The sequence below is a fragment of the Phyllobates terribilis genome, unplaced genomic scaffold (genome assembly GCF_046119375.1).
Source record: "Phyllobates terribilis strain yellow unplaced genomic scaffold, ASM4611937v1 Scaffold_3__8_contigs__length_932513732, whole genome shotgun sequence".
NCBI lineage: Eukaryota > Metazoa > Chordata > Amphibia > Anura > Dendrobatidae > Phyllobates > Phyllobates terribilis.
Window position 1 is genome coordinate 686,221,386 of NW_027362763.1, and position 24,848 is coordinate 686,246,233.

The window sequence follows — 24,848 nt, forward strand, 5'->3', positions numbered from 1 at the left end:
TAAAACCGTCTTGTTAAGCTACTGCAACCTCCTCCACTTTTCCAAGGGTCATTTAAACCGTCTTGTTAAGCTACTGCGACCTCCACGTCTTTTCCAAGGGGCATTAAAACCGTCTTGTTAAGCTACTGCAACCTCCTCCACGTCTTTTCCAAGGGGCATTAAAACCGTCTTGTTAAGCTACTGCAACCTCCACCACTTTTCCAAGGGGCATTAAAACCGTCTTGTTAAGCTACTGCTATCTCCACCACTTTTCCAAGGAACATTAAAACTGTCTTATTAAGCTACTGCGACCTCCACCACATTTTCAAGGGGCATTGATATTGTCTTTTTATTCCACTGCGACCTCCACGTCTCTTCCAAGGGGCATTAGAACCGTCTTGTTAAGCTACTGCGACCTCCACGTCTCTTCCAAGGGGCATTAAAACCGTCTTCTTAAGCTACTGCAACCTCCTCGTCTCTTCCAAGAGGCATTAAAACAGTCCTGTTAAGCTACTGCGACCTCCACGTCTCTTCCAAGGGGCATTAAAACCATCTTGTTAAGCTACTGCGACCTCCACCACTTTTCCAAGGGGCATTAAAACCGTCATGTTAAGCTACTGCGACCTCCACGTCTCTTCCAAGGGGCATTAAAACCGTCTTCTTAAGCTACTGCAACCTCCTCGTCTCTTCCAAGGGGCATTAAAACAGTCCTATTAACCTACTGCGACCTCCACGTCTCTTCCAAGGGGCATTAAAACCATCTTGTTAAGCAACTGCGACCTCCACCACTTTTCCAAGGGGCATTAAAACCGTCTTGTTAAGCTACTGCAACCTCCACCACTTTTCCAAGGGGCATTAAAACCGTGTTAAGCTACTGCGACCTCCACCACATTTTCAAGGGGCATTGATATTGTCTTTTTTTCCACTGCGACCTCCACGTCTTTTCCAAGGGGCATTAAAACCGTCTTGTTAAGCTACTGCTATCTCCACCACTTTTCCAAGGAGCATTAAAACTGTCTTGTTAAGCTACTGCGACCTCCACCACATTTTCAAGGGGCATTGATATTGTCTTTTTATTCCACTGCGACCTCCACGTCTCTTCCAAGGGGCATTAGAACCGTCTTGTTAAGCTACTGCGACCTCCACGTCTCTTCCAAGGGGCATTAAAACCGTCTTCTTAAGCTACTGCAACCTCCTCGTCTCTTCCAAGGGGCATTAAAACAGTCCTGTTAAGCTACTGCGACCTCCACGTCTCTTCCAAGGGGCATTAAAACCGTCTTCTTAAGCTACTGCAACCTCCACGTCTCTTCCAAGGGGCATTAAAACAGTCCTGTTAAGCTACTGCGACCTCCACATCTCTTCCAAGGGGCATTAAAACCATCTTGTTAAGCTACTGCGACCTCCACCACTTTTCCAAGGGGCATTAAAACCGTCTTGTTAAGCTACTGCAACCTCCACCACTTTTCCAAGGGGCATTAAAACCATCTTGTTAAGCTACTGCGACCTCCACCACATTTTCAAGGGGCATTGATATTGTCTTTTTTTTTCACTGCAACCTCCACGTCTCTTCCAAGGGGCATTAAAACCGTCTTGTTAAGCTACTGCAACCTCCTCCACTTTTCCAAGGGTTATTTAAACCGTCTTGTTAAGCTACTGTGACCTCCACGTCTTTTCCAAGGGGCATTAAAACCGTCTTGTTAAGCTACAGCGACCTCCACCACTTTTCCAAGGGGCATTAAAACCGTCTTGTTAAGCTACTGCGACCTCCACCACATTTTCAAGGGGCATTGATATTGTCTTTTTATTTCACTGCGACCTCCACATCTCTTCCAAGGGGCATTAACACCGTCTTGTTAAGCTACTGCGACCTCCACCACATTTTCAAGGGGCATTGATATTGTCTTTTTATTCCACTGCGACCTCCTCGTCTCTTCCAAGGGGCATTAAAACCGTCTTGTTAAGCTACTGCGACCTCCACGTCTCTTCCAAGGGGCATTAAAACCGTCTAGTTAAGCTACTGCAACCTCCACCACTTGTCCAAGGGGCATTAAATCCGTCTTTTTAAGCTACTGTGACCTCCACGTCTCTTCCAAGGGGCATTAAAACCGTCTTGTTAAGCTACAGCGAATAAACTGGATAACGCTTGCGTAGGTTTACCATAGGTAGTAATTAGATTTAAACTGAAATCATCACTTCGTTCTTGACTGGTATTCTTAGATTTATTGATACACAAGTTCTGTGATAAGGATCTAGTTTTGGAGAAAGCATCCATTAATAATTTCTGGGGGTATCCCTTAGTTCTAAAGAGTTTTTGTAAAACCTTAGATTTCAGAAAAAAATCCGAATCATGTGTACAATTTTTTCTGACACGCCAATATTGACCGTATGGAATATTTCTAATCCAACTGGGCAAATGGCCACTGTCAAATTCAAGATAACTATTTACATCCACTTCCTTGAAGTGGGTAGATGTAGATATTTTGCCCGAATTGTCTATATTTATCTGAAGATCAAGATATTGGATATTACTCTCGGATATGGTAGAGGTAAAGGAAAGACCCCAGTCATTAGTATTTAATTCATCAATAAATTTGACAGCCTCCACAGTATTCCCCCTCCATATGATAAACAAATCATCTATAAAGCGGCGGGACATGATGATGGGTTTATCGGCGCCAAGGGATTGCGCAATGTGGACAGACTCGAATGCCCTCAAAAAAAATTTTCTATTGAGGGGTATAACTTTCATACTTGAGAACAATGTACTCTCTTTTGAGGGGGTGATGTATCGGCAGCTGAGGGGCTGCGCGATGGGGACGAGGTTTGCCCTCAGTTATGCAAATCTATATATAGGGGCATTCGAGTCTGTCCACATCGCGCAATCCCTTGGCGCCGATAAACCCATCATCATGTACCGCCACTTTATAGATGATTTGTTTATCATATGGAGGGGGAATACTGTGGAGGCTGTCAAATTTATTGATGAATTAAATACTAATGACTGGGGTCTTTCCTTTACCTCTACCATATCCGAGAGTAATATCCAATATCTTGATCTTCAGATAAATATAGACAATTCGGGCAAAATATCTACATCTACCCACTTCAAGGAAGTGGATGTAAATAGTTATCTTGAATTTGACAGTGGCCATTTGCCCAGTTGGATTAGAAATATTCCATACGGTCAATATTGGCGTGTCAGAAAAAATTGTACACATGATTCGGATTTTTTTCTGGAATCTAAGGTTTTACAAAAACGCTTTAGAGCTAAGGGATACCCCCAGAAATTATTAATGGATGCTTTCTCCAAAACTAGATCCTTATCACAGAACTTGTATATCAATAAATGTAAGAATACTAGTCAAGAACCAAGTGATGATTTCAGTTTAAATCTGATTACTACCTATGGTAAACCTACGCAAGCGTTATCCAGTTTATTAAAAAAAAATACTGGTTCATTTTAAGGAACGATACGATATTGGCTGTTCATTTACCGGAATTTCCCCATGTCATATATGGGAGGAGTAAAAATCTAGGAAATTATATAGCCCCCAGCAACACAACTATTGGTAGAAGACTTAACCATTCAAATTTAGCTCCTAGTAGCAATAATGGATGTTATAAATGAATGTTCCTAAATGCTTATGCTGTCATTCCATTGATAACGGAGCTAAAACATTTGTCTCTGCGGTCACTGGAGAGATATATCCCATCTGCTTTAGACTTACATGTCAGTCCTCATATGTGATATATCTGCTCCAGCGCACCTGCGGCCTGCAATACATTGGCCGCACTATCCAGGAAATGCACTCCAGATTAAATAAACATCGCCAAAATATTAGAAACGGCTTCCCTTTACATAGCGTTTCTAATCATTTCTTAAAAGAACATCAGAAAAATCCTAATAATCTGAAACTAACTATCATTGATCATATAGTTGATACACATCATGATAGATTAAATCGCCTTATTACACGTGAAAATTATTGGATTTTCAAAATGGGAACTCTGTCTCCTGAGGGTTTGAATCTTAATATAGAAAAGACAACTTTTTAAATAATTGCTTTTATGTTTTAGCAATTTCATTATATAATTTTTACAAAAAAAAAATTTAATTTTTTTTTCTTACATTTTTTTTTTAATTTTTTTTTAATATATATATATATTTTTTAATTTATTTATTTTTTGTTATTATATTTTCCTAATTGTAATGATAGAAACAGTAGGGGAGCTCTTGGTTCCTCTCCCACCCCTTTTCCCCTACCTATATCTGGTGATTGTAATTTTTATATTCACATATTGTTCCATGTTGTATGTAATTTTTTATAATATAAAATATAGGGTGTTAGATAACAATATATCCGATTAAGTATTATGATTATAGAATTCGCACGTTCTTATACTGTGAATCCTATTTATGAGAACCCTATATGTTTCACTAGGTACTAATTTATAAAAATCCTGTTTACTCTATTGGGCATAAATGAACTCAAGAGGTTAATATAGAGATATCACTCTGGATTTAGCCCTGCCCCTCTGAAGTAATTGTATACCTGGTTAAATGTATATAAGGATCATTTGTTTGCTGCTTGTCACACCTGATGAAGGTGGCCTTGTCCACCGAAACGCGTTATGTGTATTAATAAATCAGTCATTTTAATTAATTTTTGCCCTGTTATTGGCGCTCTGATACCGCTATTCACATTCACTGATTGTCTTTTTCCCCCTGCTATAGAGGTAGAGCTGCCTTTATTTACTTGTTCAACCACCTGTGGGATGAAGTTAACTAAGAGTTACTACCCTGGTTTCCAAGCTGCGCTGCTCTAACCCCTCCGGAACACTGCCGGGAGTGTTGGTGAAGCTGGGCGTCCATCTCGGCGGTATGCGCAACTAACCTGATCACGTGACCCACCACCGTGAGATCAGGATCTGTGAACGCCGCTAAAAGCAGTTCACAGCCACTAACAGAGCGGAGCTTGTGGAGTTTTACACTGGGGTTGTGCAGAGGTGCACAACTCCATAAGGTTAGTAGCCATTTCCACACCCCTCTACAAATTGCATTACTGAGTCACCCATTGCGCCCTGTTCTCTCCTTTTTTTACATAGTTAAGGCCCTCTGACCTCCATGTCACTTCCAAGGGGCATTGGAGTGCCTCAAAATTTTTGGTAGGCATTGCACTCACTGTATGCCCTATAACTGTGTAGCCGAACCGCTCATTTTGGTACAGAAACATATCCTGCAAGACATATGTGGTTGACTGGCCTGATATTGATGTGAATGGTCCCTGTTCCTCCTGCTCTTTCTCCTTTGCCACCACCTCATCCATCATTCATCACCTGAAGCTTTGTTTTAACGGGAGTCATAGAACTGGGATAGTAGCAGGAAAACATTCAGCAATCCTCGGAGGAGGTAGGATATGCGCCAAAACGCTGACCACCTCAGGCCTAGCCGCTACTACATACATGCGCTTGCATTCCAAGGATCAGAAAGCTAAGGAGATGGATGGCCTCATGATCATGAATAATTTACTCGTTGTGTAGGAGGCCGACCACTGCTGCTGTCTATGACGCGCCCCTGGGCCTGTGTCGCGCTGCGTTGCGCACGCGGGAGCTTACCCGGAGCCGGATCTGTTGAGGGTTGTAGTCTCGTGGCGGTGATCCGGTCCGTGCCCAGGGAGTCAGACTAAGTGGCGCTGTTTTAGCGGTAGATGTTGGACGACTACGCCACCCGTTGAGTGCAGCCAGGGAGCTGCTGCTGCAGGGCAGACCGCTGAGGCCGGTGGTAGGATTGTGCAGCGTGATAGTATAACCCCCAACGGGAGGGGTATGGCCTCAGGGCAGCCGACGTGGATGATGGGGGTAGCAGGAACCACTCGGAGATGGTACTGTGTAGTTCAGGGTCTTTACTGGTGACAAAGATAGACCCTCCCGGAGTACTGGCTAGCGATTGGGGCCTGGTCAGTCCTTGAGCAGATGGGATCTCCCCTGGCCAGGCGGAGTTGTAGGCCTCCCAAACTAACGATACTCTTCTGGCTACCTTGCTAGAGGCGGGTATAAGTAGCCCACGTCCCTGAGTGTACCGTGTGGTGCTCACCCGTATGGCCGGTGACTCGGGGCCTTCGGGTTTCTGGGCCAGAGGACCTGCAATCCCCTGCCGGTCGGTTTCTGCTGCTGGATAGGAGTTAGTCCCCACAGCCTCGGACTCCGGGTCCGGTGATAACTTCTCAGTCAGGACGAGCTCTGCAGCTGCCAGCCCCTGACTCCTTGTAACCCTGCTCCCACAGAGCTCCTGCTGTTTCTTCCTATATTTGCTTCTTTTCTCTGCTTCTTCTCTACTCACTCACCCTGCCTCAGCCCTAGGTTTATATAGGGGAAGTTCTTCCCCTCCCAGGACTGGGCAGGAGGTGTGGCATGCATAGGATCCCTGACCAAGAGACCTCCCACCTGCTCTCAGACATAACATTGCTGTTACTGTGGAAAACCAGACCCCTGGGGTGCCACATTCCCCCCTAGTGAAATTTAGTACTCCGGGACTAAACATATTTTAGAAAAACATAACAAGATATAACAATAACAATAAAGAAACACATAAAGGTGGTCACGGCATGTCCGTAAAAGGGTGCAGTCTTTGAAGAAAGCAAGGTGTCCATTTCACCAAAACAGGGAGACGTAACCAGGTAGGGGTCTGTCCTGCCCCGAGTCCTTAACAGTCTTTAGTCCGTCCTGGGTTACGCTCCAACTATGTACAAAGGATTCCCGGTAAATCCACCAAGGACTCCTAAAAATAACTAGAAACACATAATTATACACAAGCAACAATAAACAGGTAACCACAAATAAAACAATTTATACACTTCAAATCCTCCAACGTGCGGGTAACTGGCCCCTAGTGGCCCTAGTGGACCTACGGAGCTGACTGTCTGGCCCTGAACTACAGGGTGTAGGAGCTGTTAAGGGTAAACTGGGCAGCGGTCTACGGGCCCTTTGGCTCACTAGGGATATGGCAGGCTCACTGCAAGCAGAGGGTTGATCCTCCTGGTTTGCTGGTGTGGGGTCTTCTGCCTCCTGGACCGGCTGTTCTTCCAGCTCTACCTGTTGCTCCGTAGGTGCTTGGGATGCTGGTTGGAGGAAGGTGAGTACGGGTACCACAACTGCACCATTGACTTGAGTCCAAGACTGAGGGAAGTCTCCGAGCACAGTACTAACCATATCTTCCCTTTCCTCTACGGGTCGATGGTCTTCTTGTTCCTCTTCAGGGTTTCGTAGCTGTTCAGGACACTTCTTCAGGTGATCCCGGGATACAATGGCTGTGGTCTCCCCTCTGTCTTTACTGATGGTACAGACCTTCGGGTTGTCGTGGCTTGAGGGCAGTACGGTGTACGGGTCCTTCTCCCACTGGTCGTCCAACTTGTGGAGCCGTCTTTTTCTCTTCAAGACCTGCTCTCCGGGTACCAGGGGAACAGCGGGAGCATACTGGTTGTAAGTTTTCTCTTGTCTTTCCCTAGCCTGACAGAGACTTCGCTCCACGCTCTCCTGTACTCTCCGGTACTGCTGCTGCCTCTCTGTGTCCCAGTCTGCTTCTGGTGAAGTGTCCTCGGGTGTCAGGACTCCCATTTCCAGGTCAACAGGTAACTTACCAGGTCTCGCCCTCATTAGGTAAGCCGGGGTACAGTTGGTGGAACCTACCGGGATGTGGTTGTATAGGTCCACCAGATCGGGCAGCTTCTCAGGCCACAGACTACGTTCTTCCAGGGGCAACGTTTTCAGAAGATCCATTACCACCTGGTTCATTTTCTCACAAAGTCCATTAGTTTGCGGATGATAGGGTGTCGTCCTTATCTTCCGGCAGCCATACAGAGTGCAGAATTCTTGGAAGACCTCCGCTTCAAAGGCAGGTCCCTGGTCTGTCAACACTTGGTCCGGGTACCCGTGTGGACGGCAGAAATGCTGCTGGAAGGCTCTAGCTGCTGTTCGAGCTGTTAAGTCCTTGACGGGGACGACAACCAAGAACCGGGAGTAGTGATCCACGATGGTTAGTGCGTAGACGTAGCCACTTCTGCTTGGGGTCAGTTTTACATGATCCAACGGCTGCCGGGTGACGGTGGACTGCAGGGGAGTCTTCTGGCTGGCACGGTCCTTCCTTCTTAGGTTGCACGGGCCACAGTCTCTGCACCACCTCTCGATGGTTCCCCTCATGCCTACCCAGTGGAACCGCTCGCGCAGCAGGAACTCCAGCTTCTTCCATCCGAAGTGTCCAGCCCCGTTGTGGTATGCCTCCATCACCATGGCTGCGTCTCTTCGTGGCACCACTACTTGCCAGATTAGTTCATGTGTCCGGGAGTTAACCATTCTGCGGCACAACTTCCCCTTGTAAAGGAACAGTCGACTCTTCTCAGCCCACAGTTGCTTGGCTTCCTCCGGAGCGTCTGGGTCAAGGCGAGCCTCTGGCCGAGTCAGCATCTCCTTCACCAGTCGGACGGCAGGGTCACTGTCTTGCATTTCCTCCCAGTTGTAGTGAGGCAAGGGGTTAAACGTAGCGGCTTGCTTACTCCTTACCCGGTGGGAATACTGGATAGTCCCATGCCGGTGGAACGCGGGGAGTTCGACTTCTTCCAGTCCCTCTGGATCTTCTCCTACGTCCGGTAGGTTTGGCATCCTGGACAGGGCGTCCGCGTTGATATTGGAGCGTCCTGCCCGGTATTTGATGGTGAACTCGTAGTTGGACAGGCGGGCCATCCATCTCTGCTCTAGGGCACCGAGTCTTGCCGTGTCCAGGTGTGTCAACGGGTTGTTATCCGTGTACACGACGAACCGGGAAGAAGCGAGGTAGTGCTTAAAGTGTTCGGTGACTGCCCACACCACTGCCAGGAACTCTAGCTTAAATGAGCTGTAGTTCTCAGGGTTTCTCTCGGTGGGTCGCAGTTTTCGGCTGGCGTAAGCGATTACTCGTTCTTTCCCCTGCTGGATCTGGGACAGCACGGCTCCTAGTCCGATGTTACTTGCGTCGGTGTAGAGGATAAAGGGCTGGCTGTAATCCGGGTACGCCAGGATTTCATCCCCCGTGAGGGCCATCTTCAGCTGGCAGAAGGACTCCTCTTCCAACTTCTCCCATCTGAAGGGCGGCTTCTGGTTCTTGGCCTTCCGGGACTGGCCTATCAGGAGGTCCTGCATAGGAGCTGCCTTTTTGGTGAAACCGGGGATGAACCTGCGGTAGTAGCCTACCAACCCGAGGAACTGCCGCACTTCCTTTACACTGGAGGGACTTGGCCATTCCTTAATTGCGGTGATCTTATCAGGGTCGGGAGCCACTCCGTCAGCGCTCACCACGTGTCCCAGGTACTGCACCTTTGGTTTCAGGAGGTGACACTTGGAGGGTTTCACCTTTAGGCCGTAGCTTGCCAGAGCTTCGAACACTTCCGCCAGGTGTTTCAGGTGGTCCTCATAAGTCTTAGAATATACGATGACATCGTCCAGGTACAACAGGACCGTCTCGAAGTTTCTATGGCCCAGACAGCACTCCATTAATCGTTGGAAGGTTCCTGGTGCGTTGCAGAGTCCGAACGGCATGCAGGTAAACTCGCTAAGTCCCATCGGGGTGGTGAATGCGGTCTTCTCCCGGTCCGCCTCTGCTACAGGAACCTGCCAGTACCCACTAGTGAGATCCAAGGTAGAGAAGAAGTTAGCAGATCTTAAAGCAGCCAAAGACTCCTCTATCCTTGGTAAGGGGTACGCATCCTTGTGTGTGATACGGTTGATTTTCCGGTAATCTACACACATCCTCATGGTGTTGTCTTTCTTTTTGACTAAGACTAGTGGAGCTGCCCAGGGGCTACAGCTATCCCTGATCACCCCAGCCTCCTTCATGTCTCTAAGCATCCCCTTGGCGTGTTGGTAGTGTGCAGGGGGTACGGGTCGATACCTCTCTTTTATGGGAGGATGGTCTCCCGTGGGGATGTGGTGTTCTACCCCCTTGACTCGCCCGAAGTCTAACGGGTGTTTACTAAACACTCTCTCGTACTCTCGAACCACCCGATAGACTCCCTGTTTCTGATGTGGGGGAGTGGAGTCAGTACCCAAATGTAGTTGCTGACACCAGTCCTCCATTGTTTTCTTAGAGCCGTTACCTTCCTCCGGGTGAGATGGAGGCAAGGGTTCCACAGATTGTATAGCATTTTGATTAATGGTATATAATTTGGCTAGCGTGGCATACCGGGGCAGGTACACTTCCCTCTTCCCGATATTGATTATGCGAACGGGCACCCTCCCATGGCGTACATTAACCACCCCCCGTGCTGTCAAGATGGTGGGCCTACTGTCTGAGTAAACTGGTTCTACCATTGCCTGGTAATCTCTACCTCTCAGACCAATAGCTGCCCGGCACCAAATCATCATTTCACTTTTTGGGGGCATGGCAATAGGGAAAGGGTCACACATTCTCACGCTACCAATCTCACCGCCGGAGAGTTCCACCTGTTGCCTTCGCATCAGTGCCCGGATCTCTTTTTGGAGCACTCGCTGCTCGCCGGAGCTGGCGTTCTTGGCAACCTGCTGTAAAAGGAAAATCACCTCTGCAAGACAATTTTCAATTACATTAGTTCCTAGAGTTATCTTTGGGCGACTCTCGTGTTTGTCAATGTCTACAATGATCAGTCCCTGTGCTGCCAGTTCAACTCTACCAATTTTAATGGTCACCTCTTTAAATCCGATCTGTGGCACGGGCTGACCATTGCTGGCGATGATACTCAAGTCGTCGTCAGGGTAGCGGGTAATATCCGAGTCATTCCAGTATTGCTTGAAGAGCACGTACGGGATGGTGGTGACCTGTGACCCGGTGTCCAGTAGGGCACTCATAGGAATGCCATCCAGTACCACAGGCAAGACTGGACGTCCTCCCACATATTTGTCGCGCCAGTTCGATGGGCCTGATGATCTTTTTCCTAGGGGTTGGCCCTCTACCCTAGGTTGTGCCAGTTTAAAGGACAGTACCTTGCCATATGTCCGGGTTGATTACAGCGGCGGCAGATGGGTCGTCCGTCCTCGTTGTATCGGTCGCTGGGTCTTCCTCTGGCCGGTGGGGTCCTCCTTGGTCGACGCCACGGGATGTCCTCCGGTCCGGATGCCAGCTGGATCTTCCCTGGAGTGGAAACCTGTAAAGACTGCACAGTTCGGGTTAGCGCAGCAACGCTTTTAGCTAGCTCTTGGACCTGATGGTGCAGGTCTGGAGCCGAGTCATTGTTCAAAGCCTGCGCATCAGCTCCCACAGGCCCTGCCGACAAGGGCGCCGCCTCCTGGTGGTAGGTGGTAGTGGGGCGTCTGTGGGTCACAACGCCACCTGGTGCCGGTTCTTGGAGCACCCGGATGGCTCTGTCCTTGAACTGTGCAAATCCCAGATGAGGGTCCTGTAAGGCCATTGCCCGCAACTGGGTTCGGTGGGCATTGCAATATAAACCCTCTATAAATTGTTCAGTTAACAGCCTGTCCTCGTCTCCCACGCCGCCAGGGTCGGTCTGCTTAATGGCTCTCAGGGCCTCTTGTAGGTTCAGGGCATAGTCCCTTATACTCTCATGTGCCCGCTGTTTGCACCCGTAGAATCTAAGCTTGAGCTCGGCTGAGGTGCGGGTATCAAAGGTGTCCCTCAGCCGGGTTAGTATCCCTGCGACAGTCCTCCCCCCAGGTGGCCAGGACTTTACCTCCCTTTGGGCTGCCCCGGTTAATTGGGCCACCAGGATGCTTACTTTTTGCTCTTCTGTGAGGGGGTACACCTGGAAGAGGCTATCCAGTTTTTCTCTAAAGTCCTGCAGGGTATGTGACTCCCCTGAGTACTGGGGTAGCCAGGCTGCCCCCGGGATATAGGGCATGGTGAAAGGCATGACCGCAACAGCGGTGGCGCTGGCGGGGGTTGGAGCGGTGAAGCTCTCCTCCGTATCCGACATCCTTCACCCCCCTAGTGGACCGTGGCCTACCTTGCGATGATCCTCTTCCGTAGGCCGCGGCTCTGCAGTGGATCGTCAGGGTTGAGGACCTTCCGTCGCGCTCCTGTGACGTCGGCGTCTGCTGGGCTCCTTCCAGGACCTTACGCAACGTCCGGACGTGAGGCGGGGCTTCAGTTCTCGCGCGTTTTCGGAGTCCACGCCCCTCTTCTTCCCGCGCGGCGTCCTCAAGATGGCGTCCAATGGCGGGAAAACTCCACGGATGGCGGGAAGAAGGCCGAAGATGGCGCCGGATGGCGGGAAAACTCCACCGATGGCGGGAAGAAAGCGGAAGATAGCGCCGGATGGCGGGAATCTTCACCACGGGTAAGTTTTCACAGTCTTTTTCAGGCACGCAGTACCCGGTGGTTGCGGGCAAGAAATCCTGCCGACTACGCCAAAAGTTGACGCGCCCCTGGGCCTTTGTCGCGCTGCGTTGCGCACGCGGGAGCTTACCCGGAGCCGGATCTGTTGAGGGTTGTAGTCTCGTGGCGGTGATCCGGTCCGTGCCCAGGGAGTCAGACTAAGTGGCGCTGTTTTAGCGGTAGATGTTAGACGACTACGCCACCCGTTGAGTGCAGCCAGGGAGCTGCTGCTGCAGGGCAGACCGCTGAGGCCGGTGGTAGGATTGTGCAGCGTGATAGTATAACCCCCAACGGGAGGGGTATGGCCTCAGGGCAGCCGACGTGGATGATGGGGGTAGCAGGAACCACTCGGAGACGGTACTGTGTAGTTCAGGGTCTTTACTGGTGACAAAGATAGACCCTCCTGGAGTACTGGCTAGCGATTGGGGCCTGGTCAGTCCTTGAGCAGATGGGATCTCCCCTGGCCAGGCGGAGTTGTAGGCCTCCCAAACTAACGATACTCTTCTGGCTACCTTGCTAGAGGCGGGTATAAGTAGCCCACGTCCCTGAGTGTACCGTGTGGTGCTCACCCGTATGGCCGGTGTCTCGGGGCCTTCGGGTTTCTGGGCCAGAGGACCTGCAATCCCCTGCCGGTCGGTTTCTGCTGCTGGATAGGAGTTAGTCCCCACAGCCTCGGACTCCGGGTCCGGTGATAACTTCTCAGTCAGGGCGAGCTCTGCAGCTGCCAGCCCCTGACTCCTTGTAACCCTGCTCCCACAGAGCTCCTGTTGTTTCTTCCTATATTTGCTTCTTTTCTCTGCTTCTTCTCTACTCACTCACCCTGCCTCAGCCCTAGGTTTATATAGGGGAAGTTCTTCCCCTCCCAGGACTGGGCAGGAGGTGTGGCATGCATAGGATCCCTGACCAAGAGACCTCCCACCTGCTCTCAGACATAACATTGCTGTTACTGTGGAAAACCAGACCCTTGGGGTGCCACATCTACCTTCTGAACTTTGTGTTGAAGCCTGATTGACCCAGGACCCGCAATCCTCTATGTCTGGAGGACGTGTTGCATCCCAGTGTCCAACTGTGTCCCGGCTTCCACAATATTAACCCAGTGTGAAGGCGTGAGATGGACCATCCCTGGGGACTGAGTATGGATACCAGGCCGCCGAAGCAGCCATGACGTGGCGGCTAGATTCCGCCTCCACATGCCTAAAAGGTCCAATTTCAAGGCTAAGTGAGGGGGAAGGTAACAGGAGAAATAGGGGCGGCTGGGGACCGTTTATGGACACCCGGTCGCCCCAAGGCGGCTGGGGACCGTGTGTGGACACCCAGCCGCGGGGCGGCTGGTGACCGAGTATAGACACCCGGCCGCCCCCTGGCGGCTGGGGACCGAGCGTGGACACCCAGCCGCCGGGCGGCTGGGGACTGAGTATGGATACCTCGCTGCCGAAGCAGCCATGAGGTAGTGGCCAGCTTTGGCCTCCTCCAAACTAAAAGGCCCCATTTCAAGTGCAAGCAAGCAAGCAGTATGGTATTGCAGCCTGGGGGTGGGTGGGTGGCAGGCTGCACACTTACGCTTGCATTCCAAGAAAACAAAGCAGATGCTAACCTCTATCATCATCATGCTCCTCACCTTGGCACTCTCAACTCCCCTGATGGAGAAGCCAGGGCCCAAAGGAGGAGTCTGGTTCTCTGGTGGGCTCGTCCAATGCTGCCCTAAAGCAGGCCGGGCTAAGAAAAGTGTGTGTGGGGAAGTTGACAGGAGAAATAGGGGTGGCTGGGGACCGTGTGTGGACACCCGGCTGCGGGGCGGCTGGGGACTGAGTATGGATACCAGGCCACCGACGCAGCCATGACGTAGTGGCCAGATTCCGCCTCCACATGCCTAAAAAGCCCAATTTCAAGTGCAAGCAAGCTAGCAGTATGGTATTGCAGCCTGGGGGTGGGTGGGTGGCAGGCTGCACACTTGCGCTTGCATTGCAAGGAATGGGGGAGGTATAATTGAACACTGCCCTGGGACAAGGACTTGCACGGGGATAGTTGCAAGTCTGCATCTTCTGATGCGGCAAGGATCACTTTTGATGGGCACACTTTTAGGCAGTGACCTGGGTGTCAGAGATGCTTCTGTGTCACGCCAGGCCTGGATGCCACAAACTTGTAAGGCTGTGTCTGAGAGCAGGAGGGAGGTTCTCTGGTCATGGACCATTTGCATGCAGCACCTCCTGTCCCAGGCCAGTAGGGGGAGCAGGCTGCCCCTATAAAAACTGGTACTGAGGGCAGGGTTAGGGAGACCAGGACCCACTTCTGAAGCATCCAGAAGGGTTCCAAGAAGAGAGGGACAGGTCAGCCGCAGCTGAGGAGTCCAGGAGGCAAAGTAGGAGCAGAAAGCCAGGGACAGAGGCGACGAGAGCCGGTCCTGGCAGAGAGAAACTACATACCGGACACTGGGGTCGGAGGCTGTCAGGGTTGCAAGCCCTGCAGCAGAAAACCAACCCGCAAGGGATTTCAGGTCCCTTGGCCAAGAAGCCTGGAGGTTCCGCCACACAGAGGGACCGGTACAGCACGGAGAAGCTACAGGTACCTAAGGCCCGAGTCGCGAGCCATACAGGCGTAGTACACGGCAAGCTCAGGGACGTGGGCTATCATACCACTAAAGGGGGAGATAGTCAGCAAGGGCAGAGAGAGAATGGTAGGCCTACCCACTCACCCTGACCAGCGGAGCTCGCCCGAATGCCCTCAGACACCCAGGTCCATTCCTACCCTGTACTCCTGTTGGGTCTATGATAAGATCAGTAAAAGATCCTGGACTGCATTATTGGACTCTGTGTGGTTACTGCTGCGCCTGCACCATCACCCCCAGCATCCTATCACACTGCCCTGAGGCTACACTCCTCCCGTGGGGAGTTGTACTATTCCCTGCTGCATCCCCAACACCAGCCTCAGCAGTCTGCCTTGCAGCGATGGTCCTCCATGACCGCAATCCACGGGTGGCGTAGTCGGACATTACCTAAAACACATCATAGACTACCATTGGTCTGACCACCCTGAGCCACGGGACCGGGTCGCCACTACTACTCCCAGCATTGCCCTGAAGTCCGGTCTCGAGTGCCCCATGGCCCAGGGGGCGAGTCACTTCCAGGGGTCTTCCCCATGCTGTTCCCATGTCTTTTCAGCACTGTATGCATGTGTCACACAGCACATGGCCAGATAAGATTGTAAAATGTTAAAATGACATTTCCCGGTGAATGCATTTGTCACGGTTGAAAGCAATACAAAAGTGCAAAAACGCATAAAAAATGCTACTTGTGAACATAGCCCAAGGTGTGGAGGAGTATTTTTGTTTTTGGTTATTTATTTTACCTTATACACAAGTCTTTACCCTGGAAAGGATGTTCCTTAACATATTTCACAGGAAAACCATTTCAGTTTCGTTTTTGAACGTTTTATTGTGAGCCCATAAAAGTGGCTTAATACCTCTGACCACGTTGTTGACAGCAGTGACCTGGGGGTTAGAAATGCTTCCTGGGGCGATGCCCATGTCATTTGAGCACTGTCAGCAAAAACCACACTAAGAAGAATTAAAATTCCCCCAAAATTTCAAGAAAAACCTGCAAAAAAGAGCAGCAGTGTTTACCTGCCCAAATCTTCAAAGCCAAATGCACTACCAGGATGCAGCAGACCCACATAAAGATGGCGGATACACAGGTGCAAAATACTGATGAAACAATCACTCACAACCTACCATTTCATGGAGGGGGTAACTGTCTAGTATTAGAATTACACAAAGATAAGCTTGTATAGGGTGCTGTTCACACAGGGTAGTGCACAGTATCCTGCTTACAGCCTATTAGTTACGCCCATACTATTCGACTAGGCGGGCTGCCCGGTACTATCCAAGTGCACCCCCTGGGAACAGACACCCTAGTTTACAATGCCCGCACTAGTGGGCCTGTGCGCACCCTGCAATAAAAGTGTTCAAAATTACATATATATAATATATGAGGTATTAGTTGATATTTTGGCCAAAATACGTAAGCTCGTAACCCGCGTCAAGGGTCCTCATGCTTACGAGTCCTACTCTAAACACTCACAGCAAAAACCACACTAAGAAGAATTAAAATTCCCCCAAAATTATATATTATATATATGTAATTTTGAACACTTTTATTGCAGGGTGCACACAGGCCCACTAGTGCGGGCATTGTAAACTAGGGTGTCTGTTCCCAGGGGGTGCACTTGGATAGTACCGGGCAGCCCGCCTAGTCGAATAGTATGGGCGTAACTAATAGGCTGTAAGCAGGATACTGTGCACTACCCTGTGTGAACAGCACCCTATACAAGCTTATCTTTGTGCAATTCTAATACTAGACAGTTACTCCCTCCATGAAATGGTAGGTTGTGAGTGATTGTTTCATCAGTATTTTGCACCTGTGTATCCGCCATCTTTATGTGGGTCTGCTGCATCCTGGTAGTGCATTTGGCTTTGAAGATCTGGGCAGGTAAACACTGCTGCCCTTTTTTGCTCATTTGAGCACTGTCACTATCGTTTTGGGCATTTTTTAGGCTTTCTACAGACTGCCGGGGGTGCCGCCGCAAAAATGCTCGGGTCTCCCATACACTAACATTGGGCTCGTTGCTCTGGTCGAGCACCCGAGTATCACAGTGAGCTCGGCCCGAGCTTCGAGCACCCGAGCATTTTAGTGCTCGCTCAACACTAGTGTCTAACAGCAGCGACTGCTGCTGAGCTTCGACTGCAGCTGTAAACCATTTAAATGCTGCTGTCTACCTCTTTAAATGGTTCAGTTGTGCATTGGCCCCCTGCGACACAGTGAATGGGCACACATGCTTTACAGTGATAGCTGTGGGCCCGCTGAAGGCCCCTGTCACTGCCATCTTGGAATCCACAGCCTGAGCTTCATAGGAGAATAACATTTACACCATATGCCGCAACACTGTGACATTAGATTATATAGTATATGATCAAACAATCGCCGATTCAAGTTGCCTAAGGGGACTAAGAAAATTAAGCACACAATGAAAAAGAAAGTTTATAAAATATAAAAAATGTAAAAGTTTTAACATTTTTTATTCACCCCTTCTTTTCCCAACAAAATAAAAAAATAAATAAAACAAATCTTTTCTATGACCATGTTCAGATCTATCAAAATATAAAATTAATCAGTACAGTAACCGCTGTAAAGAGAAAAAGAAATCAAAATGCCAGAATTCCACACAACCCTAAAAAATGCAATAAAAACTGATTAAAGCATGTTACTACCCTGAGTTTGTATCAGTAAAACTGTCAGCTTGGTGTGCACAAAAAACAAGCTCCATCCAAAACGTTATGTTATGGCACCACAAACCACAATTTTTTCTTTCAAACTTCTGAATTTTTTTCATTACTGAAATAAAAATCTTTACAAGTTTGTTATCTCCGTAATTGTACTAACCAGGTTAACAGGTTATTTTTACAGCCCAATAAACCCTGTAAAAAAAACAAAAAAACAAAACAATGCAGCATTACAATTTTTCACTATTTCACCCCACTTGGATTTTTTTCCGTCCTCCAGTACGATATGGTATAAAATACGCACTTTTTTGCGTGCATTTTTACTTGTGTTTTTACTTTTGTGCATTTTTACTTTCTTCATGTGTTCAATACTTTTTCCCCTGTGTCATTTCTCATTATTACACAGAACTTAATTTATGGACATCTATGGATGATTTGTTTGCCTGTGTGGATTGGATGGATTATTACCGACATCTGGTGAAAATTTCATATCAATAGCACCTTTAGAAATAGATTTACTTAGAAAATAGGTGACGTGTTCAATACTTATTTCACCCGCTGTATATAGAGAACTAGAGGTGTCAGCACTTCAAGAATATAATAGTGAAAAACTGTAGGATTTATTTACCATGTTTTGATATTTCAGTTCATCAAAAACCTTTGTGCACAGTTGAGTATTTAATTTTTTGAGTAGATTTTTCTGCTGTAAATACTGGACTGTTGGCAGGAAAAACATTGCATAAAATACATGCTTTTTTTAATGTTTTATTGCCATTCATAAGAATGGGTGAAAAATGCTGCAAAAAACGCTGAAAGAATAGACGAGCTGTGGATATGAAACGGCTTCAAATCTGCAAGGAAAAAATAAGCAGCGTGTGCATGAGATTTCAAAAATCATATCCACTTTGCTGGAACTGTCAAATGCTGTTTTTTTTTAAATGGATAAAATGCGAGGACAAAATGTAGAAAACAAATCATGTGTGAACATACCCTTAGAGGGGCTTTCCAGTTTCTGAAAACCCCTGTCCTCTGCCTGCAGTTTGTTTTTAAAAAAAAAACTAATTTCGCTTTTCTCACTCTCCCTGGGTTCAGAGCTGAGTCTCCACCGCTGCTCCTGGTGTCTGTTACTGTCTGCAGCGCTGATGTCATGGTGGCAGCACTGCAGCGAATAAGAGAGCTCAGCAGATCTGGCCGAGTTGATGGCACGACCGGCATAGAGACGATGAGCTCACATTTTGGCTGCAGGCCTGCAGACAATAGCAGGCACGGGGACCAGTGGCGGAGACTCAGTGCTGGACCTGGGGAGGGCGAGTAAAGATTGTCTTTTTTCCTAAATAAACTGCAACAGAGATGGTAGAGGAGGGGGAGGCTGTAGGAGAATTTTTTTTCTGTGTTTTCTTTTAAACTGGAAAACCCCTTGAGGCTTTTTTGGAGGTCCAACACTCGGCATCGCCACCAATTGGCCAATATCTGTTCTGTTAGTGGTTGGTGGTAAACAATGTATGAAGCTTGAACAGTAGGACACTTTTAGTGGCCACTTCTGGGTACTGCAGCTCATCTCTCATTCACATGCTGAACTCTCAGGCAATCTATATATATAATCGTCTTATCCCATCTGTCTGTCTGTCTATCTGTCCAGGAAATCCCGCGTCGCTGATTGGTCCGGCCGCGGCCAACCAGCAACGCGGGATTTCAGAAAAAGATGGCGGCCGTTAGCGGCTCATCTGCTGGACGGAGGTCAGGGGCGATGCAGCAGGGAGATGACCGGCGCTAGCCGCTCATCTCCCCGCTGCTGGCAGCACAAGTACCCGACAGGCGGCGCCGCTCACCTCCATGCGGCTAACGTCGGGAGATCAGCGGCCCGCTGATCTCCGGAGGGCAAGTGTGAACGGAGGACCGCGGAGTGGCGCCGCCGGTCGGGATGCTTCTGCTGCGAGCAGCCGCTCATCTCCCAGCTGCTCGCAGCGGAAGTACCCGCACAAGCAGCGGTCCTCACTAATACAGCGCTGATTGGTCGCGGTCGACACCCGCGACCAATCAGCGATATGGGCGGAAAATTTAAACGCAGCTCTGCTGATTGGTCGCGGTCGCCGGCCGCGACCAATCAGCATTATTGGCGCCAAATTTAAACCACGCTCTGCTGATTGGTCGCGGTGGCCGGCCGCGACCAATCAACGATTTTGGTGCCAAATTTAAACACCGCTCTGCTGATTGGTGCCAAATTTAAACCATGCTCTTCTGATTGGTCGCGGTGGCCGGCCGCGACCAATCAACGATTTTGGTGCCAAATTTAAACACCGCTCTGCTGATTGGTCGCGGTTGCCAGCCGCGACCAATCAGCATTATTGGCGCCAAATTTAAACCCCGCTCTGCTGATTGGTCGAGGCCGCCAGCCGCGATCAATCAGCGAGATTGGCGCCAAATTTAAACAACGCTCTGCTGATTGGTCGCGGCCGCCAGCCGCGATCAATCAGCGAGATTGGCGGCAAATTTAAACACCGCTTTGCTGATTGGTCGCAGCCAGCAATCCAACCGCGACCAATCAGCGATTTTGGCGCCAAATTTAAACACCGCTCTGCTAATTGCACCCGGTCTCCGCATACATATTCTAGAATACCCGATGCGTTAGAATCGGGCCACCATCTAGTTATTTATAATCATGAAAGTTAAAATTATTAGTCCTGTGTGAATATTTAGCAAAGTATTAAATATAAAATCATTTGTAGAGTTCCTACTAATATGCATGCATGCATCCCTCTAACATAATTAGTCTACAGTACATGTTGGGACATTCGTCTATAGTACTACTGGTGACATTACTAATCAGAGGATTCCCCCCCAGTAGCAGTTGTGAGCTCATCGCGGCACACCCAACAATCTGAAAAGTATAAATTTCTTACGTTAGCTTTCTCCAATTGAGGCTCTTTGTCATCCCATTGTTCGGCACTGGAGAGCGATGGAAGAAACAACAAAAACAGTAAGGCCCTCATCTTCACCCGACAGTGGACAGGTGTAGGTCCTAGTTTCTTGTCCGTGGAAACAGCAGGCAGAGCAAATGTAAGAAATGTTGAACCACAAGGATTAACAAAAAAGTGGACTCCAGATCAGGAAGAGCTTCACCCAAATTATATTCTAGCTCTGGAGGTGTGTCATAGCTAGGGAAGACATCTGGACTTTTTGCACTGAGAGATGAACTTGCCCTCTAGCTTAATAGCTGTAGAAGTCAACAATATCTGGATGCATCATGTCCTGGGTTGCAACTCTTTGGCAAGATATTGTCTGGCACTAAGACATTGATGCAGGTGCACAGAGTGTGGATCAAGAAGAGCAGCAAAGACCTGCCTGTTTAAATAAGGTAGTACACCATGTAACTCCACATTTAAGTCAATATTCCATTTGTTGGAGACAATTGAGGGTCATAAGTATAATCCAGTTTTAGGATCTTGTCCCCTTTTGAAAATTTCATTCGACAAGTTGAGATTTTTGGGGTGTATGCATTAATAGTGCCAGACTAAAGACTTGAGTCCATTTTTAAGTGAGTCTGTTCACAAATCTGTACAGTTTTTTTTTCAGAGTAAAGATATAATGTTCAACCCTACCACTTGCAATAGGATAAAATTCAATGTGGAAATGCTGATTTATTCCTAAATTTGCCATTAACAGCCATAGAACCTGTCCTCTGAAATGTCAGCCCTGATCTCTGTTACCTATGCGATCTCAAATCTACAATTTCTATTGGTAGTTTTTTAGCTATAGATTGGGCTGTCGCTGTCCTTATTGACCACGATTCTATCCAGCCAGAGAACACATTCACACACACAAGCACATATTCATACGGTGCACATTTTAGCAGTTGTACAAAATTAGTTTGTAACCTCTGGATCTGGTAAAGGGCTGAGGTGTCCTTAGAGGTTTCCCTGCAATGAACTTCAAACATGACAAACAAGATATGCAATGAGTAGTTGCAACTGAGTTAAACCCAGAAACGTAACAAAGAATCTGTTAAATTAAGTCATTCCAGTTTTTTAATACACATGTCACACCAGGTGATATAACAGCCAGGCAAGGAACATTTCACTGGCGACAAAGACATGACTCATACATAGAACCTACAGATTAAGAAAAGAAGTAATGGGATCCAAAATCTCAAAAAAACGTATTAAAGTTTATATAAATTGTAGGGTTTTTACTCACTTGGGTGCGACTGGACGCAAACAGCATGTTCCTTTAAAAGTCCATGTCAGTTTATTACTTCATAAAGCAAAAAGGAATACAAACATCCTTTAGTTCAGGCAAACAAAGTAAAGTGTCCTTTAAACAAGTCTCTGCTTAGCCAGTCCTGTGGGCACACAGGCTGGGTAACGTCCAATATCCTGGCTCGGTCTGGAAACAACAACACACAGGAGGCCTTTTCCCTCCAAATATACAGACCATGTGCCAAACAACGGCCTCCATTTTATAGGTTGTTAACCACACCCAGACGTGAAGTATGTGGGCAGCTAGACCCGCCCATCTCACAGCTGCCCATAACCCGGCCCCAGGTGCACCAAACAGTCCTCATAGTGCTTACATGCACTAGAGCAACACTCTGGGTTACATCACAGAGGACAACCATCTCTGTGATACATACCTCCCATCGACTATGCAACAGTTAGCCACCTTACATACCTCCCCTCTCTGCCTAAAGCAGGGGGCTTGGCACCTTCTACTACCAGACAGGGGATTCTCGAGAGGGCATCAGCATTACCATGTAGCTTCCCTGCTCTGTGTTCATGGAAGTTGAAATCTTGTAGGGCTAAGAACCAGCGGGTGACCCTAGCATTTTCCCACTTTGTTTCCCTTATCCACCTGAGTAGGGCATGGTCGGATACCAATCTAAACTTCCATACTAACAGATAGTACCATAATTTGTCCATCGCCCACTTTATGGCCAAGCACTCCTTCTCTATGATCCAATAACATGGTGCTCCTCCCCGTGTATCTCCTGAGAAAGGACTGCTCCTAAACCGACATCTATGGCATCCGTTTGGAGTATTAATTCTTTCTAAAAGTTGGGGGCAACCAGAATCAGTTGTTACACAGAGCCACTTTCATTTCTTGAAAGGCTCTCTCCGCCTCTGCATTCCACTTTGCCATAGCTGATTTTGTCCCCTTAAGGAGGTCAGTCAGGGGTGCTGCCATCCCGGCGAAGTTTTGGATGAACCTCCTGTAGTATCTCACGATCCCTAGGAAGGCTCTAACTTGCTTCTTTAACAGCCGTCTCGGCCAGGTTTGGATTGCCTCCACTTTACTGATTTGGGGTTTGATCTCGCCTCTACCCACTACATATCCCAGGTATTTGGCTTCTTCTTTCCCCCTGGCACATTTCTTTGGGTTTATTGAAAACCCTGCCTTCCTTAGAGCATCAAACACTGACTGGACCTTTTCCAGAAGACTTTCCCAGTCTGGGCTGAAGATAACAATATCGTCCAGGTATGCCGTAGTGTATTTCTTATGGGGCACAAGGATTCAATCCACGGCTCTCTGGAAGGTGGCAGGGGCCCCCTGCAGTCCAAACGTCATCCGGACATACTGGAAGCATCCGTCCGGCATAGAAAACGCAATCTTCTCCTTGGCTTCCTGTGCCATGGGGATCTGCCAATATCCCTTCGTCAAATCCAAGGTGGTTATATACCTTGCTGGCCCAAGTCTCTCGATCAGCTCATCGACACGTGACATGGGATATGCGTCGAATTTGGAGAACTCATTCAACTTCCGATAGTCATTACAGAATCTACATTCACCATCAGGCTTTGGGACCAAGACAATCAGGCTCAAGCAACTGCTCTTGGATTCTTCAATGACCCCGAGTTTCAGCATATGAGCCACCACTTTGGAGTTCAACTCTCACCGGGCCTCAGGAATCGGATAGGGCTTCAAGTTCACCCGCACATGTGGCTCCGTTAGAGCCTCGTGTTCTATGACCCTTGTGCAGCCCGGAAATTCTGAAAACAGATCCCTGTTCTTCTGCAATAACTTCCGACACTGCTGTTTTTGGGCCTTCCTTAGCGTCTCCGCTATTGCGACTCCTCCAACCTCACTTTCTGGTTTGACCAGGAAGAATGGAGCTTCAATAGCCTCTCTGTCTTGCCATGGCTTGATAAGGTTGACGTATATCTGGTATGGCTTACGTCATCCTGGTTGATGAATCTTGTAATTCACTTCACAAACCTTTTCCACCACTTCATACGGCCCTTGCCACTTGGCCAAGAACTTACTTTCCACAGTAACATGGTAACATAGTTTTTAAGGTTGAAGGAAGACTAAGTCCATCTAGTTCAACCCATAGCCTAACATGTTGATCCAGAGGAAGGCAAAAAAAACCCATGTGGAAACACTAAGCTCCACATTGGGGAAAAAAATTCCTTCCTGACTCCATACGGCAATCAGACTAGTTCCCCGGATCAACGCCCTATCAAGGAATCTAGTATATATAACCTGTAATATTATACTTTTCAAGAAAGGCATCCATGCCCTTCTTAAATTTTAGTAGTGAATCACTCATTACAACATCACGCGGCAGAGAGTTCCATAGTCTCACTGCTCTTACAGTAAAGAATCCCCGTCTGTGATTATGATTAAACCTTCTTTCCTCCAGACGTAGAAGATGCCCCATTGTCCCCGTCTCAGGCCTCAGAGTAAAAAGATCAGTAGAAAGGTCTTTGCACTGTCCCTTCATATACTTGTACATAGTAATAAGATCACCTATAAGCCTTCATTTTTCCAAACTAAATAATCCCAATTGTAATAACCTGTCTTGGTATTTCAGACCCCCCAGTCCTCTAATAACCTTGGTCGCTCTTCTCTGCACCCCCTCTAGTTCAGCTTTGTCTTTCTTATACACCGGAGACCAGAACTGTACACAGTATTCTAAGTGTGGTCACACTAGTGACTTGTATAGAGGTAAAATGATGTTCTCCTCATGAGCACCTATGCCTCTTTTAATGCATCCCATTATTTTATTTGCCTTTGCAGAAGCTGCCTGACACTGGCCATCAAACGTGAGCTTGTCGTCCGCCAATACACCCAGGTCTTTTTCAGTTACAGTCTTGCCCAGGGTTTTACAATTAAGCATATATACATTTTATTTCCTCTGCCCAAGTGCATTACCTTACATTTATCCCCATTAAAGCTAATTTGCCATTTATCAGCCCAAGCTTCTAGTTTACATAGATCAACCTGTAATATAAAATTGTCCTCCTCTGTATTGATTACTCTGCA